This window comes from Rhagoletis pomonella, unplaced genomic scaffold (assembly GCF_013731165.1).
Source record: "Rhagoletis pomonella isolate Grant_MI unplaced genomic scaffold, Rhpom_1.0 Rhpom_scaffold_01933, whole genome shotgun sequence".
Taxonomy (NCBI): Eukaryota; Metazoa; Arthropoda; class Insecta; order Diptera; family Tephritidae; genus Rhagoletis; species Rhagoletis pomonella.
The window spans coordinates 1-5,740 of NW_023460487.1; the positions used below are offsets into that span (position 1 = coordinate 1).

General features: G+C 34.2%; 1 non-coding gene across 1 annotated transcript; it reads right to left on the reverse strand.

Moving 5' to 3' along the window:
* Nucleotides 1-450: 450 nt before the first annotated feature.
* Nucleotides 451-522, reverse strand: Trnad-guc. Its single transcript has one exon. It is a non-coding gene; the product is annotated as a tRNA-Asp (tRNA).
* Nucleotides 523-5,740: the final 5,218 nt, after the last annotated feature.

Consider the following 5,740-nt stretch of genomic DNA (forward strand, 5'->3'; position numbering starts at 1 on the left):
TGCATTTTCGTGTACGTTGGTCGGGTGGGTGCCTATATATGTATGTACATATATGTACATACATACATATGTACGTAAACCAAATAAATGTTTGTATTTATAAAAGTGAGCAATAAAGAAAATAAATGTTTCTACGAACAAACTTTTGTATGCGTCCACAAGTTAGTAATAGGTTTTTAACGAAGTCACGAATGCCTGGAAAGAAGTCTGTCATTTCATAGATTCACATACACGAAAATGTGGTTGTATAATGTTGAATGTTATTATGGGGCAAGACTAAAATTATCTTAAAAAGCCTTGTATCGTTGTTAATGCAAGTTTATAAGCTAATCTCATTAACATTAACAGCATTTATTTGATTGCGAAAAATGCTTTAATCAGTACAAAATAAAAAATAATGTTGCATATTATAAAATAAATTCAAAAATTAAAAAAAAAAATGATTTTCATCTCCCCGACGGGGAATTGAACCCCGGTCTCCCGCGTGACAGGCGGGGATACTAACCACTATACTATCGAGGACGTTGAATCGGGCTTGCCAAAAGTCGTTCATATGCTAAAGCGCCTTAAAATAATTGTGCATAAAGCTTTGAGCAAAAGCTCTTCATGTACGCAAGTATAAGCTATAAAAAGCTACATGAATAGTGTGTGGATTAGGGATGTTTCGAATGTAATATTTTTAACATTCGCGATTATTTCTTAGAGGCTCGTTTAAAAGGCCGGGTGCACTGAACAATTGCTTACTTTCAACGAATGAAGCAAAAAAAATTAACTAAAATATGTAACTATTAATACAACTGCGTAAAATATGATTAGCACTGAAATATTTTACCCATTTGATGGCGCCCAATCAAATCTAGATATTTCTATTTTCTACAACATGTAACAGCGTACAAGGGTTGTTTTGCCTGTAAAATACTTAACGTTAAATTGAAACAACATTTAACATACATATGTATGTGCGTTACGCTCCGATTGTGTGTTTAGTGGTCGTTAAGTGCGTGCTCTGCCCATAGGTACACATTCGCATTCGCAAAATATTCGTATCACTTGATGCGAATGCGAATGTCGAAGTGAATGTGTAAAATGATGCGAATCATTCGCTTAACGAATGCGAGTGCAAATATTCGCTACATCCCTGATGTGGATATCCAATTTGCTTACATATTTTTTGTCCTATGCGTATATAAATATAAAGATTTCTCGAATTAAATTCAAAATGTGGTAACAGCATATAGATAGTTTTTTAACCGACTTCAAAAAAAGGAGAAGGTGGTCTATTCGTCGGAATATTTTTTTTTAAGGATGTATGTTACCGCATTACTTTGGACCACGTTAACCGATTTCGATAATTCTTTCTTTATCGAAAAGGTCGTTCCATACCAATTTGGTTTAGATCCGATAATTGGATCATAGAGAAATTAACGGTACACCTAAATTTGTATATGAGAATTGAAGTCGGCTGTGTTTTTTGCTTAAAAACTACTTGTTTCTTCTCCATTTTCATATTCAACATTTTAGTACAGTAGGTATACCTGGAGAAAATTCCACAGAGGATAAAAATGCTACCATGATGTTCAGAAAACTATTTTAATCAAAATAAGAAAATGTGGTATCTCTCAATTTGACAGGAAGTATTTTTAATTACTCCTGCAAGAATTACCTCACGGTGATTTCAAAAATGAAATCTTTTTTTTTTGTACCGGCTCCATGTTTGAAAAACCTGGGTTTTTAGGACCGGTTTCCAATTTTGTAAATAAGCGAAGTGATCACGCCCATTTCTTTTATGATGGTTATTTCAAAGATGAAATCGGCTTTTCTGTACCGGTTGCTAACTGCGAAAAATTCGAAATAAGTGTACTATATTTTTTCAGATTTTTTTGAAAACGTACTATAAATTTCTTAGAAAATGTTGGCAACACTAGCGGGATCACTCCACTTTTTACTCAATCGGTAACTGGTACTCAAAATTCGGATTTTTCAAAATTAGTAACCGGTGCAAAGAAATCAATTTCAATTTATAAATAACGATACTTAAAGAAATTGGTAGAACCACTCCGCTTCTTATGAAGCTAGTAACCGGTACTAAGAATTCGGATTTTTCAATGTCAGTAACCGAAACAGAAACTCCGATTTCATTTTTGAAATAACCCTTTGCTTCTTTTAAAACTGGAAACCGGTCCTAAAAACTCGGAGCTTAACGCTTTCCTCAACCAAATCAGCGGTGGTCCTCTTCACCTTCTGAACGAAGGGAGTCAGCTTACGGAGGCTACCTTTCATAGCCCGCTCTTCATCTCACAGTACAGAGCCGGCAACACCTGGGGCAGAGACAAGGAAATGTTGTTGGCAATACACAAGGCAATTGGCTGGTCTGTTTGGAACTATGCTGCGCTTGTTTGGTCGCCGGGGACTAGTTGGACGCAGTAAACGAAGCTACAAACTTGTCAGGTTACCTTCTGATGTTGTCTGAGCAATATCTCCATAGCGAGGCCCCAATTGGGCCTATAAGGAAGCATAACACATGTCAGTTCAATCCTACTCCCCCAACACTCCTCTCCCTCTGAACCGACCACGTCGGAACGGCTCGTTTTTGGGCGTTATCTACTGACTTTTGCACAAAGCTGGATTTAGAAAAAAATATTAGCTGAGGGCTTTATATGTATATTAAGGTAACGATAATGTGTGTATGAGCATGTGTATATACATGTGTTATAATTGAAATATTAATAATCAAGCAAAAGTGTGCATCTGTGCATATACATACGTACATACACACATATCTATGTATATACTATATTCAAACACTCATTCATCTTGTTTTTAATAAATCCGTTGATTAAAAACATAAGTTCATAAATTTAATTGATATAGAACATATGTATGTACATTAGACTGCATCACCAACAAAAGTTGCGGCTTTTCCGCCGGAATTACAAAATTTATTATATTTTAAGACGTCCACCAAAATATTTCGGAAAGATATTAAGATTATTTTTGAGCTGGACCGTTTTGAAAATACCTCCAAAAATGGAGTTTTTTTATGAACAAAAATAGTTTCTTAAATAACTTTTTGAAAAAAGTCCCCTCAGATGGCAAAACAAATTAAGCTTAAAAAATCTGCATAAAAATATTTAAAAATCTCTTCAACGGAGTCGAAATAATGAGATTTTTGATGCTGTTTTTTTTAATTTTTTCGAAGATTGATTTACGAAAAACTTGAATAGCTGGGCCAAAACTATTCTTATTTAGATTTATGGCATCTCAGTAGAAAGGTATTTTAGCACTATTTTTATTTCTGTGCAAAAAAGTCATTCGTGTCCCAATTTTTTATTTTTCAAATACCTATACATCTTAATTCAACTTTGAATGACGTTCGTTCATCCTATCTTTCTCATTCATGCTTTGAAGGAGTTTATTAGCAAAGAAATAAAAAGGGTAAGAAAATACCTTTCCAATGATATTCATCTATTCAAGATTTTCTTATACCAATCTTTGAAGAGTTAAAAAACAACATCAAAAATCTCATTATTACGATTCCGTTCAAAATTTTCTTAAATTTTTTCATAATATTTTTATGCAAATTTTTTAAGCTTAAACCGTTTTGTCATTTGGGGGGATTTAAAAAAAAAAAACAATCTTTAAGAAACTATTTTTATTCATAAAAAATCCATTTTTGGAGGTATTTTCCGAAATAGGTAGGTTCCGAAATATTTTGGTGGACGTCTTAAAATATAATAGATTTTATAATTCCAATAAAAACACATTACCGATTTTTTTTTTTTTGTGTATGGGGAGTGATGCAGTCTAGTGTACATAGTGTACATCTAGATTCAAAAAATTAATTTTCAAAAAAATTTCGCTATATCTAGAGTTTTGTACTCTCATGTAGCACTATTTCTCATATTTATTCATTCCTACGCCAAAGTACTCCACGTTAAAATTTTCAGCAAAATCGGAAGAAATTACCGTTACCTCTTCTTCTATGGAGTGTAAAAATTTCACAGCTGTATTGGTTGCCAGTATCAAAAACAGGTACGGCTTTTTAAAAAGTGGCATGTAAAATTTTTATTGAAGGTTTATTAAAATCAATTACGAAAAAAGTGTTGCTTAGGGCCTTTGTGAGTTGAGGCAACGATATGTAAATTCAAAACTTAAAAGCCGTTTTTCTCGAGTTTCCCTTTTGTTTTGAGTTATGACACTATTGAAGTAAATGAGCGATATGTATGAAATCGGATAACATATATCATTTAATAATAATAATAATAATAATAGATTGACGCTTACACATATCTTAGTGTTTGGCCGAGCTTCTCCTCCGACTTGTGGCGTGCGCCTTGATGTTGTCACACAAAGCAGTTTTACGCCGACTCCGAACGGCGATTGTATTTTTATGAGAAGCTGTTTTTCATGGCAGAAATACAATCGGAGGTTTGCCATTGCCTGCCGAGGGACGACCGCTGTTAAGAAAACGCGTTTTTTCTATAATTTTTGCGATGTTGCTTTGAACAGGGCTTCAACCCAGGTGCTAATGAGTGAAAGCGCCCACTGCTTACCACTACACCACAGCGGCCGATTCCAAATTCGGGGATTCGAAATTAATTTTTTTTATGTCGTGTATGTATGTGTAGCCGCTGTGATGTATTGGTTAGCAATGCGCGCTACCATTCCGCAGGCCCTTGGTTCAAGTCCGGTTCAACCCAAAATCGAAAAATAAAAAACAAAACAGGTATTTTTTTCTAACAGCGGTCGCCCCTCGGCGTGCAATGGCAAATCAACGAGTGGAATTCTGCCATGAAAAATATCATCTCATAAAAATACAATCGCCGCTCGGAGTCGGCTTAAAACTGTAGGTCCCTCCCCTTTGTGTGCCAACATCAAGGCGAACGCCAAAAATCGGAGGAGAAGCTCGGCCAAAAACTAACCTATATGTAAGCGCCAATCTATTAGTATTATAATTATTATTATGTACATTAATGTTCCCAGCGCAAAAAGAAATATGTACCAAAATTAAAAAAAAAAAGTTATTTTAATTTAAAAATGTTTCCTAACTCACGAAAATCTTTTTTAATTTATACACTATTTGTAAAAAAAAGTTATCAAGTTATTATTGATCCGTGCCAGACTGGCCATTTCGTCCACGGTGCAGCGGATACTTTTTCTTGTCCTCGTTCACATGGTAATAATTTAAAATTGTTTTTATTATATGCAAACATATTTATTAAAAATTAATTAATTTCAAAATAAAACATTCCAATCCTTCGTTAGTGTCAAAGAAAACCACGTCAGTGCAACGCACGCACTACTTTCTCACCAAGCCAAGATTAAGTCAACCAAAGTCACAAAATGTTTATTAATCTGTTTCCAAACTCGCCAAATAGAGTAGGTATGTAATACCATGGGACTGAATTCGAAAAATTGCTGATGTAATTATTGCGGTAGAATTTATCAGATGTACATATGTATGTAAGTATGACCTCGGCATCTATAAACTATTTACTAAAGTCTCCTCTGCGTCTAAGCTGCGCTTATAAGAAATAGACACGTAACATTTCTCTTTCGTAAATATTTTGAGTTTGTAAAATATCATTTAATGAGAATATTTGTGTCGGTGAAAAATTGTAAAACAAAATAAAACTAAGGAGAAGCTATTGATTGCGAACGTGATGCAAGAGTAAGTGATACCAATATTCATATTTACACACATACTACTGATGAATGTAAAAATATCTACATATCTAGA